We start from the raw sequence: 15667 nt of genomic DNA, 5'->3' as shown, positions 1-15667 counted from the left end.
CAAAAATTCTGAAAATTTTATTGTAAGAAGATTTGTGAGTCTAGTTTTAGGAAAAATTAGCGGATCTTAATTTAGAATTCTTTAACTCAAGATATGAATTAGTAATGTATTAATGATTATGAATTGTATTAATTTCGTAGTCAATGTGGTACCGGAAATCTCGGCTAAGAAAGGACAAGACAAAGTCAACGGGAGTTAGCTCGAAAATTACGGTTTGTATTTCTATAATCCGAACCTAGTTATTAATTGCTATATTTTTTTATTATTAAATGTATTTAATAAATGTTGAAGTGAGAATTATTGTGTTTATAATGGAAATGGATTAATTTGGTATGTGATGAATTTATATTGATTGAATTAAATTGAATTATATATATATATATATATATATATGTGTGTGTGTGTGTGTGTGTGTGTGTGTGAATGAGATATATATATATGTGTGTGTGTGTGTGTGTGTGTGTGTGTGTGAATGAGATATTATGCAATTATGATAATTGAATTTTGGATAAATATTATGATAAATAATTAAGATGGGAATTATTTGTATTGTGTCTTTATAATTGAAATGAATTGATTTAGTGTGTGATAAATTTATATTGAATTGATTTATGAATATCTGTTTTATTGAATTTATATTGATTGAAATTATTTTGATTGAATTTATATTGATTGAATTATATAATATATATGATTTATGTAGAAATTTGAATATTAAATGAATGTTATACTGAAAAATATATTGATTGGAAATATGAGAAAATTGATATGAATATATGAGATTGTGATATTTAAATATTTGATATTGAAAAGTGAATTGAATTGTATTGAATTATGAATTAATGTGAATAATTGAAATATATTGTTGAATTGAATGAAATTGTATGAATTGTGAAAATGGGTGAATATATGTGATTATCGAATGGTATATTGATGAAAGAATTATTAAATTGAGAAAGTGAATGAAATACCCTATTAACTAGTCGAAATGAGTCGGATATAATTGGCATGCCATAGGATCTGGAAGTGTACGGATTTGCCGGCTTTATCGATCGACACTTTATGTGTCGTATTTCAGGCACTTCGTGTGTCGTATCAGGCACCTCGTGTGTCGTATCAGGCACCTCGTGTGTCGTTTTAGGCACTTTATGTGTCTTATACTGATCAGGTACTATGTACCATTTTAGGCACAATGTGTCGTACTGGTGTGTTTGGGTTGGAATCCGTGTATCCGTCAAAGTCCGGGTTTGTTAATAGGGGTAAATAAGTGAAAGATAAATCGAATAAATTTGATTGATCAAGCTATTGAAATGAAACGAGAAATTGAATTGAGAATTGGAAATTTAGATATGAAATTGAAAATATGAACCAGAGGTTCATGAAATGATTGGAGTTCGAATTGATGATATATGATGCCACTTGATGAATTGAAATGTAATTTGAGATATATGAATCGTATGTATATACTGAAAGCTATCACGGATAGTAAGTTGATATGATATAAATGAAATTGACAGTTATTGAAATGAATTAAAATGGAATATGATTGATAAGTGTATAGTTGAATATAGTTTAATGATATTGAATTGTGAGTAAATTAAGGAAAGCTATACCGAGTAGTAAGTGAAAGAATGGAGTAAATAATAATGGATTTAGTTAAGAATTGAACAATTACATTATTATGTTTATTATATGATTTGTATAAAATTTAAATGGTAAGTAGTTGAAATTTATCTATGAATAAATAATTGCATAATTGTAATTGTTATTATGATCTTAAGTATTTGTTATATTATTAAATGTTCGATTATAGAAATACCATTTGAGTATACCATACTCAGTCATGCACGGTTTGTTTCGCATGCGAGTTAAGTAAAGATAATACGTTGAATCAAGATCCCGTGACGATCCTGAATTCATTAAGGTAAAGTATGTTGAGTATTGATAGTGGCATGTACCCAGGATGTTTAATGAGAGTCATTTAGGTTGTAAAAGTATTGATGAAATGAGTAAATTATGGTTGGCAACGGTATGTAGTATGAATTTTGAAATTTACTAAAAATTCGTAGTGATTCTAAATTAGTCCCGAATTTAATTTACTGTTCATATTAGACCGCGAGGGCCCATTAAAGGGACGACGTCTTAAAACTAGGATGTGTGTGAATATTTATTTTAATTAATGACCGGAATTGGACTGTACTGACTGGTAATGTCTCGTAACCCTGTTCCGGTGAAGGTATAGGGTTAGGGGACGTTACAATTTAGTGGTATCAGAGCTATTCAGGTTTAGCCGATTCTCGGACTAAATTGAGCTCGGAATTGAGTTTAGAGGTACATGCCATAATTGAGTTGAAATTGAGTCGGGATCGGATGCTGATATATTTGTTTGGTATTGTTTTATAGTGAAAATGCTAGACGAAAATATCGATGGTATTGATTATGAAATGTGTACTGGAGACGAATAGTCTCGTGAATTAGATGAAAACTGAATCAACAACACTGGGTATAAATTCAATGGGTAATTAATTACTGAATGATGACTGATGAAATAATAGAAAAAAAATATGATACATAATTATTTAGAATTATAACTGATGTTCTTCAGTGAGTAGAAGAAATTGTATCTGCTACAGTATCTATCCCTCATGTTTCTTAATCGGTTCCCGAAATGCTTCAAGGTATAGAGCTTGTTTGAAAGGGTAAGTTATCTGCTGTTAATGATCTGTACATGTATATATATAGTGTGGATGAATTGAGAATTACAGTTGAGAATGATCTTGAAAGAACTGAAATCTGGTTAGAGAATATTATCGGGATTGTAAATGAATTGTTTTGTTCAATAATTAAATGTTAGAAGGGTATGATATTTTTGTTAAAAGATTTGGGTTATCAGTGGTAGAAAAATTGATTATGTTGTGATTAAGAAAGGGTTATTTGGAAATTTTCTGAGATGAGTTCTGAAAGAAATATATATATATATATATATATATATATCAGTCAGAGATTTCTTGATCAGAAATGTACAGAATTCTTAAAGCTTAAACAGGATCATATAACTGCAACTGTGTATGAAGGGAATTTGTTTGATTAAATAAATATATCAGAGGGTATATTCCGATAGAAACTGTATGATACAAATGGTTTGAAGATGGTTTAAATGAAGACAGAAGCTGAAGAATATCGAATAAGGAATGGAATATGTGTTAGACATGATTCTCCTGATTATTATCTTAGTGATTGCTTGAAGAAAATTGAAAAAGACATTATTCAGAGTTCAAGACCGAGTAATGTAGTTAACAGAGGTAGGTTACCCTGTAATCTCAGAAATACGAGTGAAAGCCAAAGTGTGACAAATGAATTCACTGTAAAATCTGGAGAATAAACATCAGCCAGGGTATATGTTAATTGTATATGAGAAGATTTATCTCTACCGGATGTCATTACAGGTACTTTCTTCTTTATCGACACTAATATGATTATTTTAAATTGATTTTGGTTTGACTATTCCTATGATTACATAAGTTCAAGATCTATTAAAGATTTGATTGTTGGGTTTGCTTGAAATTTTTGGGTTGAAGCATTAAATTTTTCGATTAGTATTTATGGGTGATAAGATCTGCAGAACTGCTTGATAATGATACTCTTGTTTTCGATCGATTTGATGTTCTTCTGCTTGATATAATCTCAATAATGAAATGGTTAATTCTGCATGATATGGTGGTAAATTATAAGCAAAAGTATATTATACTGCAAGGTTAGAAAGATGAAATGTTTTGTTGAATCAGAGAAGATTGAGCTAATTGTCTATTGTGATATTGAACATGCCAACACAGATATATGCCGGAAAGGGGTCATGGTATTTACCTTGTTTATGTATTGAATATTAAAGTATTTAAGTCAAGGTTTAAATCAGTGGCAATAGTGCAAGAGAATTCTAATGTGTTTCCAGAAAAATTGCCCGAACTACTGTTGATTGAAGAAGTTGAATGTGCTATAGATTTTGTAACTGAAATGATAGTGAAAAATATATTTGAAATCGAGGTTTTCTAAAACTAGTCGGTTATTACGAAAGATGTGGAATTGGAATGATCGATAGACGTTAGCAAGGTTCGATTAGTTGAAAGCTCGATTAATCAAGCACTAGTTACGTTCATCAAAATCCGATAAAGAAACTTGTGATTTACGGGATAGCGGTGTTTTGATGCAAAAAAAAGTGAAGTAATGGTTTATGTTACGAAATGTTAGAATCACATGGGAAGAATTATTTGATACCTGATTCAGAAGTGGTAGTTATTGTTCTTGCATTAAAAGATCAAGATATGATAATTAATTATCATCCGAAAAAGACAAATGAATGTATGTATATTCAAATTGAAAGCTTTGTTTTGTGTTATGAGCTATGAACATCTGATTGTTATCATTTGAATATGGATCAATTTTGGTAGAGATAAAAAAATTAAACCGACTTATTTACAGCAGATCTGCGAAGCTCAGAAATGTGGTAATGAGTTATCGGCTAAATGGATATAGTATACAGATTTCTGATTAAACATTTTAGATTGGATATGATGGTTGTTTGCTATTAAGAAATAAAAGCTGAACAGAGAGATTCAGAACTTATACAGGAGAATTTGCATGAAATTATAGTAGTACTATGTCTATGCATTCTGGAAGAATAAGATGTACAGTGATTTGAGACAAATGTATTGAAGACTGGGAAAAGAAAAGCAATACTTTGAATTTGCATATAAATGTTTATATTAGGTACAGATATCTTCAGAACTGTTACAACCAGTGGTGACATCAAAATGGAAATGGGATAGAATTTTTATGGAATCTAAGTTGGAATTATTTCTATTTTTGAAAAAGAATATGCGGAGCTGTTTGATTCATGAAATTGAAGAAAAGTGGAAGTAATTCGAGATAGACTGAAAGCAGTTTTGATAAACAGAAATTATCTATAGACTTGAAACGTTGGGATATTGAGTATTTTGTTAGTGATATGGTATTTCTTAGAGATTCACCTTGGAAGAACATTTTGAAGATCGGGTTGAAAGAGAAATTAAGTTATTGTTCTGTTGGGATATGTGAAGTTGTAGAAAATTCGGACCGGTAAAATATTGTTTGGTTTTGCTTCTGAAGTTACAGAAAGTTTATGATAAATTTTCATGATTTGAAGCTCAGAAGATTATAGAGATCAAATCTCTTGCATGTTATATCGACAAAGGATATTGAAATTTGATGTAATCTATAGTATGAAAAAGAGCCGGTTGAGATACTAGCCTGAGCGGTAATGTCATAATATTGAGGAAGCAATATGGGAACCGAGAGGAACAGTGAGATCTTTGTACTTATACCCCCACCTCTCTCGGTAAATTTCGAGGACGAAATTTATAAAAGGAGGAGAAATGTAACGACCGAATTTTACCGCTATCAAACAAAGTGTATTTTCGGTCTCCATTTCGAAAACGGATTAGTAAATATTTATTAAAAATATTTACAAAGTAAAATGAGCGGTTAATTAGAGTTTAATTAAGTGAATTTAATTTAATTAAGAGTAATTAAGAAAAATGACTAAATTGAATAAGGGTAAAAGTTGAATTATATATTAAAAGAAAATAAAAATGACTAAAAAGGAAATTATACAAAAGTATAAATTGAGGCGGTTTATCGTGAAGAAAATCTAAGATTTTTTATGTTTAGTGTATTATTATATTATTATATTATTATATAATAAAGATATTTTATGTTTTAATTATATTATATTATATATATAAACTAAAGAAACAAAAGAAAGGAAATAGAAACAGAATGAAACGAAACAGAGAGCAGGGGAGAAAAAGAAAGAAAGAAAGGGAAAAAATAGAAAATTGAAGGTCTGAAGCTTTAAGCTTTAATAGGTAAGTCAATCAAGCCCTTTTTACTTAATTTTGATGTTTTAGAAGTTTCAGAACAAAGTTTTGATGAAATTAAGTTGATATATTGAAAGTTATTAGATTTATAGATATTGTCCATGTTAAATAAAATGATGAATTACGGGCTAAATTGATAGAAATTCAAGTTAAAAATGATACAAGGATTGAATTGTAAAGTGATTCATAAGTTTTATGCTTTAAGGACTAAATTGAAAGAATTTCAAAATTATGGTTTTATGATGAAAATAGATAATTATGTCTAAGTTTGGTTAAAAATTGAGTAGAAATAAAGTATGAATTAAGATAGAAAAGTAAGTGAATTTAGTTAGGATTAAATTGAAATTAAAGTAAATCAATATTTTGTACTAAGACTATTTTGGACAGCAGCAGTAGTCTAAGTTTGAAAAATCACTAAAAACTGTAGAAATTGAATTAGAGGATAAATAAAATATTGAATTAAATCTTATTGAGTCTAGTTTCTTATATAAGAAACGGTATAAGAAATTGAGTTATAAATTATGAGATATAATGAATTTTGTGAGATAAGGTCAGAATGAATTCGGGTTCCCCTATTCTGACTTTGGAAAATCACCAAAAATTTAAGAAAAATAATTAGAGGCTTAAAGTTATGTGTTTAGAATCCATAATAAGTCTATTTTCAGGAAAAATCAACGGGAATATTATCCGAGTTCTGTACTGTGAGATAATTAATTTTTAGTGAAGAAGGGACGAAACTGTCAGACAGCAGAATAGGGGTGAATTTAAAGAATAAACTGTACTTAATGGCCAAACCAAAAATTCTGAAAATTTTATTGTAAGAAAATTTGTGAGTCTAGTTTTAGGAAAAATTAGCGGATCTTAATTTAGAATTGTTTAACTCAAGATATGAATTAGTAATGTATTAATGATTATGAATTGTATTAATTTCGTAGTCAATGTGGTACCGGAAATCTCGGCTAAGAAAGGACAAGACAAAGTCAACGGAAGTTAGCTCGAAAATTACGATTTGTATTTCTATAATCCGAACCTAGTTATTAATTGCTATATTTTTTTATTATTAAATGCATTTAATAAATGTTGAAGTGAGATTTATTGTGTTTATAATGGAAATGGATTAATTTGGTATGTGATGAATTTATATTGATTGAATTAAATTGAATTATATTATATATATATATATGTGTGTGTGTGTGTGTGTGTGTTTGTGAATGAGATATTATGCAATTATGATAATTGAATTTTGGATAAATATTATGATAAATAATTAAGATGGGAATTATTTGTATTGTGTCTTTATAATTGAAATGAATTGATTTAGTGTGTGATAAATTTATTTTGAATTGATTTATGAATATCTGTTTTATTGAATTTATATTGATTGAAATTATTTTGATTGAATTTATATTGATTGAATTATATAATATATATGATTTATGTAGAAATTTGAATATTAAATGAATGTTATACGAAAAATATATTGATTGGAAATATGAGGAAATTGATATGAATATATGAGATTGTGATTTTTGAATATTTGATATTGAAAAGTGATTTGAATTGTATTGAATTATGAATTAATGTGAATAATTGAAATATATTGTTGAATTGAATGAAATTGTATGAATTGTGAAAATGGGTGAATATATGTGATTATCAGAATGGTATATTGATGAAAGAATTATTAAATTGAGAAAGTGAATGAAATACCCTATTAACTAGTCGGGCTGAGTCGGATATAATTGGCATGCCATAGGATCTGGAAGTGTACGGGATTTGCCGGCTTTATCGATCAGACACTTTATGTGTCGTATTTCAGGCACTTCGTGTGTCGTATCAGGCACCTCGTGTGTCTATCAGGCACCTCGTGTGTCTATCAGGCACCTCGTGTGTCGTTTTAGGCACTTTATGTGTCTTATCTTGATCGTACTATGTACCATTTTAGGCACAATGTGCCGCATCGGTGTGTTTGGGTTGGAATCCGTGTATCCGTCAAAGTCCGGGTTTGTTAATAGGGTAAATAAGTGAAAGATAAATCGAATAAATTTGATTGATCAAGCTATTGAAATGAAACGAGAAATTGAATTGAGAATTGAAAATTTAGATATGAAATTGAAAATATGAACCAAAGGTTCATGAAATGATTGGAGTTCGAATTGATGATATATGATGCCATTTGATGAATTGAAATGTGATTTGAGATATATGAATCGTATGTATATCTTTGAAAGCTATCGGGGATAGTTAGTTGATATGATATAAATGAAATTGACAGTTATTGAAATGAATTAAAATGGAATATGATTGATAAGTGTATAGTTGAATATAGTTTAATGATATTGAATTGTGAGTAAATTAAGGAAAGCAATACCGAGTAGTAAGTGAAAGAATGGAGTAAATAATAATGGATTTAGTTAAGAATTGAATAATTATGTTATTGTGTTTATTATATGATTGGTATAAAATTTATATGGTAAGTAGTTGAAATTTATTTATGAATAAATAATTGCATAATTGTAATTGTTATTATGATCTTAAGTATTTGTTATATTATTAAATGTTCAGATTATAGAAATACCAATTGAGTATACCATACTCATGTCACGTTTGTTTCGTCGCAGTTAAGTAAAGATAGTACGTTGAATCAGCATCCCGGACGATCCGAATTCATTAATGTAAAGTATGTTGAGTATTGATAGTGGCATGTACCCAGGATGTTTAATGAGAGTCATTTAGGTTGTAAAAGTATTGATGAAATGAGTAAGTTATGGTTGGCAACGGTATGTAGTATGAATTTTGAAATTTATTAAAAATTCGTAGTGATTCTAAATTAGTCCCGAATTGAATTTACTGTTCATATTGGACCGCAAGGGCCCATTAAAGGGACGACATCTTGAAACTAGGATGTGTGTGAATATTTATTTTAATTAATGACCGGAATTGGACTGTACTGACTGGTAATGTCTCGTAACCCTGTTCCGGTGAAGGTATAGGGTGAGGGGATACATCTTGCGTATGTACTTGATAGTAAAGAATCAAAAAAGAAACTTGAATCAGTGCTAGTGGTTTGTGAATATTCGGATGTTTTTCCTGATGAGTTACCGGGATTACCACCTGTTCGAGAGGTAGAGTTTGGCATTGAACTTGTACCTGGGACTACGCCAATTTCGATAGCTCCGTATCGTATGGCACCAACCGAATTGAAGGAATTGAAAGCTCAATTGCAAGAGTTAACGGATAGAGGTTTCGCTCGACCGAGTTTCTCACCTTGGGGTGCACCAGTATTGTTTGTGAAAAAGAAAGACAGAACCATAAGAATGTGCATCGACTATCGTCAATTAAATAAAGTGACAATAAAGAACAAATATCCGTTACCGCATATTGATGATTTGTTTGATCAGTTAAAAGGAGCCTCAGTGTTTTCAAAGATAGATTTGAGATCGGGTTATTATCGATTCATGAGTTCGAGACTCGATGTGCCTAAAAGCGCTTCGAGCGAGATACGGTCACTACGAGTTCTTAGTGATGCCGTTTGGACTCATTAATGCCCCTACGGTATTTATAGATTTGATGAACCGAATCTTTAGACAGTATTTGGACCGGTTTGTAGTTGTGTTTATAGACGACATTTTGATCTACTCGCGAGATGAAACCGAACATGTCAAGCACTTGAGATTAGTGTTGCAGATTTTACGTAACAAGTAGTTATATGCTAAGTTCAGTAAATATGAGTTCTGGTTGAGAGAAGTTAGCTTTTTGGGGCATGTGGTATCCGCATCGGGTATTTGTGTTGATCCGAGTAAAATATCAGCCATACTTGATTGGAAGCCTCCTAGAAATGTTACTGAAGTTTGGAGCTTTTTGAGACTTGCTGGTTACTACAGACGGTTTGTAAAGGGTTTCTCGATGATAGCCACACCAATGATAAAGCTACTTCAGAAAGATGTTAAGTTCGAATGGTCAGAAAAGTGCCAGAAAAGTTTCGACCAACTGAAAACCTATTTGACTGAAGCTCCAGTGTTAGTGCAGCTTGAATCAGGTAAAGAGTTTGTCATTTACAGTGATGCGTCCTTACATGGGCTGGGTTGTGTATTGATGCAAGAAGGTCGAGTTGTAGCTTATGCTTCGAGGCAATTGAAGCCATATGAGAAAAACTATCCGACCCATGATTTCGAATTTGCTGCCATCGTATTTGTTTTGAAAATATGGCGACACTACTTATTTAGAGAGAGGTGTCATATATATTCGGATCACAAAAGCCTCAAATATTTGATGACTCAAAGAGATTTGAATCTGAGACAAAGACGTTGGCTTGAATTGTTGAAAAATTACGAGCTTGTCATTGATTATCACCCGGGAAAGGCTAACATGGTTGCAGATGCTTTAAGTCGTAAGTCACTGTTTGTTTTATGAGAGATGAATATACACTTGTCCGTTTCATCTGATAATGTGTTAGTAGCAGAATTAAAAGCCAAACCGTTATTGATTCATCAAATATGTGAAACTCAGAAAGTCGATGAGGAATTGGTTGCTAAACGAGCTGAATGTGTTTCGAATGTGGATTCAGAGTTTCAAATTGACGAAAATGGTTGTTTGAGGTTCAGAAGTCGATTATGTGTTCCAAGAAATTTGGAACTTATTTTGATGATTTTGAGCGAGGCTCGTAGTAGCCGAATGTCAGTTCACCCGGGTAGTACGAAAATGTACAACGATCTGAAACTTCAGTTTTAGTGCCATGGTATGAAACGAGACATCTACGACTTTGTCTCGAAATGTTTGATATGTCAACAAGTGAAAGCGAAACATCAAGTGTCTTCGGGTTTACTTCAGCCGATCATAATACCCGAGTGGAAGTGGCATCAAGTCACGATGGATTTTGTGTCTGGGTTACCTTTGTCACCGAGCAAGAAAGATGCAATATGGGTTGTTGTAGATAGATTGACTAAATCAGCTCATTTCATTCCTGTACATATGGAACTCTCACTTGATAAGCTAGCCGAGTTGTATGTTTCTCAAATTGTCAGATTACACGGGGTACCCGTTTCAATTGTGTCAGATAGAGACCCAAGATTCACATCTCAATTTTGGAAGAAATTGCAAGAAGCATTGGGCACTAAGTTGCATTTTAGCATCGCTTTTCATCCCTAGACCGATGGTCAATCCGAACGGATAATTCAGATACTCGAGGATATGTTGAGATGTTGCATCCTTGAGTTTAGTGGTTCATGGGAACGATATTTACCTTTGATTGAATTCGCTTACGACAATAGTTTTCAATCAAGCATTAAGATGGCACCTTACGAGGCTTTGTACGGTCGTAAACACCGTACACCGTTATTTTGGATCGAGCTTAGCGAAAGTAAAATCTTCGGGGTTGATTTGATTAAAGATGCTGAACAAAAAGTAAAAGTTGTAACGACCCAAACTTTAAGGTTATCGAAAAATGTATTTTCGGGTCTCCGTTTTTGGAAAATTGATTAGTAAATATTTTAAATATATATATATTTATGAAGTTAGTAGAGTGGTTAATTAGAGTTTAATTAAGTGAATTTAGCTTAATTAAGAGTAATTAGGAAAATGACTAAATTGAATAAAGGATAAAAGTTGAATTGTAGATTAAAAGAAAATAAAAAGGACCAAAATGGAAAATAGACCATTTAGTATAGTTGAGGCGACAAACAATGAAAAATCTAAAGATTTTTCTAGATTATCGTTGAATTATAAATTATAAATTATTATTAACTATTATTATTAAATAAATTAAAAAAAGGAAAAGTGACAAATGTATGGTTTTAAATAGATACACATGTATTAATAATATACACATGTATAAATAATAAATAAGTATTACTTATTATTTAAGTATAAATAATATTATATATATATATATATGTATATAAAACAAAAGAAAAAAAAAGAAGAAGGGAAGAAACAGAATAGTAGAAACGAAACAGAGAGGGAAGGAAGGAAAGAAAGAAAAGAAAGAAAAAAAGGGAAAATATAAGGTTTGAAGCTTGAAGTTTAATTTGGTAAGTCAATTAAGTCATTTCCTCTTAAATTTGATGTTTTAGAAGCTTTAAAACAAGGTTTTATTGAAATTAAGTTGATATTTTGAGAGTTTATAGTTTTCAAGTATAGTTCATGTTGAATAAAATAGTGAATTAAGGGTTTAATTGAGTGAATTTCAAGTTAGAATTGATAATAGGATCAAATTGTAAAGTAAGTTATAAGTTTTATGTTGTAGGAACTAAATTGATGAAATTTTGAAATTAGAAAAATATGCTGGAAATTTAATATTTAAATGAGAGTATGGATGAAATTTGAATATAAATAGAATGTGAATTGAATTAGAAACGTAAGTGAAAATTAGTTAAGATTAAATTGAAATTAAAGTAGAAAATTGAATAGAAAATTCAATTAATTAGATATAAATTAGTAGTGAATTAATGAATATGAATTGTTTTAATTTCCGTAGCTAACGTTGTCTCGAGAAGTTTCGGCTAAGTAAGGAAATAGCAAAGTCGACGAGGAAAAGCTTGGAAAAGCTCGAAAAATACGGTTTGTATTTCTATAATCCGAACTCAGTCATTATTTGTTATATTTATATACATATGACAATTGTTAGTGTTAGAATTATGATGTTTTACAATTGAAATGGATTGATTTTGGTATGTGATGAATTTATCAAATTTATATTGATTGAAATCATTTTGATTGAATTTATATTTGAAATTATAATATATATATATATGATCTATGTAAAAATTTGAATATTGAATGAATGTTATATTGAAAAATTATATTGATTGGAAATATGAGGGAATTGATATGAATATATGAGATTTGTGATAATTGAATATTTGATATTGAAAAGTGAATTGAGTTGTATTGGATTATGAATTAATGTGAATAATTGAAATATATTTGTTGAATTGAATGAAAATGTATGAAATTGTGAAAATGTGTGAATATATGTGATTATTAGAATGGTACATTGATAAAAGATTCATTAAATTGAGAAAGTGAATCAAATACCCTATTAACAGTATTGGACCAGATTGGATACAAATGGCATGCCATTGGGTTTGTGATGTGATGAGGAGATTTGTAGTTCAAATTGAGAAGATGTTTCATTATTATATACTTCGGTTTATCCGAAGAGGCATTTAATGCCTTATTGGTGTGTTTGGGAGGATATGATATACTGGTGTGTTATGGAGGATTTATAATATTCCGAGTGTGTTTGGGTTGGATATTCTGGTGTGTTTGGGAGGAATCCGCGTATCTATCAGAGTCCGAGTCTTGTTAATAGGGGTAAATAAGTGAAAAGATAAATCGAGTGAATTTGATTGATTGAGCTATTAGAATGAAATGAGAAATTGAATTGAGAATTGAAATTGAGATATGAGATTGAAAACATGAACCAAAAGGTTCATGAAATGAGTGAAGTTCAAATGGATGATGATTGATGTTAGAATGAATTAAAATGGTATATTGTTAAGACGTAAAGTGTGAATACAAGTGAATTGTGAATATATTGTATAGAATTTATACGGTAAGTAAATGAAATTCATCTATAAAATAAATAAATGAATACTTATAATTGTTATTGTGATTTTAAGTTTAATTGTTATGTTATTAAGTATTCGGATTATGGAAATACCACTGAGTATACCATACTCAGCGTACGGTTTGTTTCCGTGCACAGGTTAAGTAAAGATAGAATATGTTGAATCAGCATCCCAGGCCGATCCCAAATTCAATGAGGTAAAGTGTGTTAATTATGGGTAATGGCATGTACCTAGGATGCCTTATGTGTGTGTCATTTTGAAATTGTAAATATAAGGATGAAATAAATAAATTTAAGGTTTCGTTATGGTATAAAATAGGATTTGAATAATTTGGTATGAATTTGAATTTTTATGAGACAATGTCAGATTGATTTCGGAATTCCCTATTCTGAATTAGAAAAATAATTAAAAATTGTATAAAAATAATTATAGGCTATAATTTATATTCTTAGAATCCTTAATGAGTCTATTTTCAAGATAAATAAACGGGAACATCACCCGAGTCCTGTGCTATGAGATAATTAAATTTTAGTAAAGAAAGGTCGAAGCTGTCAAATAGCAAACCAGGGGTAACTTTGAGGAATAAACTGTACTAATTGGCTAAACCAAAAATTCTGAAATTTTTATGATAGAAAGGTATATGAGTCTAGTTTCAAGAAAAATTAACAAAACTTAATTTGGAGCTTTGTAGCTCCAGATATAAATATTTTAGTGACTGTTGCTCAAGAAGACAGCTTTGACATGAACATAAGAAAATAATGGAATTGTGTGTAATTATTCTGTAAACTCCGGTAATGCTCCATAACTCTCTTCCGGTGATGGTTTAGGGTTAGGGGGTGTTAAAAAAGTGATCCATGAAAGCCTGAAAGCAGCTTCAGATCGTCAGAAGTCGTATGCGGATTTAAAACGAAAAGACATTGAGTATCAGGTCGGAGACAAAGTGTTTCTTAAAGTTTCACCTTGGTAAAAGGTGCTCAGATTTGGCCGTAAAGGCAAATTGAGTCCGAGGTTCATCGGGCCATATGAAATATTCGAACGAGTTGGGCCGGTTGCATACAGATTGCTTCTGCCCCCTAAACTTGAAAAGATTCACAATGTTTTTCATGTTTCGATGCTTCGGCGTTATAGATCCGATCCATCCAATGTAATTAGTCCATCAGAGGCTGAGATTCGATCTGATTTGAGTTACGAAGAAGAACCGGTTCGTATTTTGGCTCGTGAAGTAAAAGAACTACGAAATAAGAAAATCTCATTAGTGAAAGTACTGTGGCTCAAACACGGGGTTGAAGAAGTGACTTGGGAGCCAGAAGACTCAATGAAAGAATGTTATCCTAATCTTTTCGCTAGTAAGATTTTCGGGGACGAAAATTTTTAAGGGGGGAGAGTTGTGTCAGCCCTAATTTGATCCTCGTCGGAAAGTGTTTTTGGGACCACAAAACCGAGTCATAAAATATAATTAACTGTTATATTCTATGCTTATTATATGTGTAAATGCATGTGTGAAAGTTCGAAAGTTCGAGGTAAACTACTATTGATTATGTATGATACATTATGATAGTCAGGTATGTATTATGTACTCACATGTGAATTGATTTTTAAAGTGAATTATTAGTATCAAAGAACAATATATGTGTGTGAATGATTACTATATCTACGAATAAGAGTATGACCTATTCGGTTGATGTCTGTCATTATATGAAAGTATGTGATTTAAATTAATTGTATGAGCTATAAAGTAAAGTAAAGTATGTGCTGAAATTTCTTTGTGTATTCATATATTTATATACATATATATTCGGCCAATAGGCTTTTTAATTGGTGTACTTGTGTATATTCGGCCAAGTGATAACTAATTAGAATATTAGTTTTGTGATACTAAATGCTCGATTTAAATGACAGTTTTTAATTGTTGTATTACTTAAAAGTTACTAAGCTTTGAAAGCTTACTCTGTTCTTTATTTCTCTGTTGTATAGATTGTTGATTTTGGCCACCGACTCGGGGATCGTCAGCAGTTTATCACACTATCAATCTTTTTGGGTACAGTTATATTTTGGACTCGATATGGCATGTACAGGTTAGGTGATGATAACGATGTTTTGAAATTGTAAATATTCTGGCCATACGAAAATGGCGTATAACTTAAATATCAGTATGTATTTCAGCTCGATCATTGTTTATGTTTA

General features: G+C 30.7%; 1 long non-coding RNA gene across 4 annotated transcripts; it reads left to right on the top strand.

Annotated features, from left to right (window-relative positions):
* The first annotated feature begins 11803 nt into the window (after positions 1-11803).
* Positions 11804-15667, top strand: LOC128293337 (uncharacterized). 4 transcript variants are annotated; one of them, XR_008283515.1, is made up of 5 exons: positions 11804-11941; positions 12388-12470; positions 13621-13679; positions 14311-15003; positions 15458-15667. It is a non-coding gene; the product is annotated as an uncharacterized LOC128293337 (long non-coding RNA). The 4 variants fall into 4 exon arrangements; XR_008283516.1 differs by lacking the exon at positions 14311-15003; XR_008283514.1 differs by lacking the exon at positions 15458-15667 and having other exon boundaries at positions 14311-15108.

This window comes from Gossypium arboreum, chromosome 5 (genome assembly GCF_025698485.1).
Source record: "Gossypium arboreum isolate Shixiya-1 chromosome 5, ASM2569848v2, whole genome shotgun sequence".
NCBI classification, from domain to species: Eukaryota; Viridiplantae; Streptophyta; class Magnoliopsida; order Malvales; family Malvaceae; genus Gossypium; species Gossypium arboreum.
The sequence above is the reverse complement of the archived record's forward strand: the minus strand, read 5'-3'. Positions and strand labels throughout refer to the sequence as shown.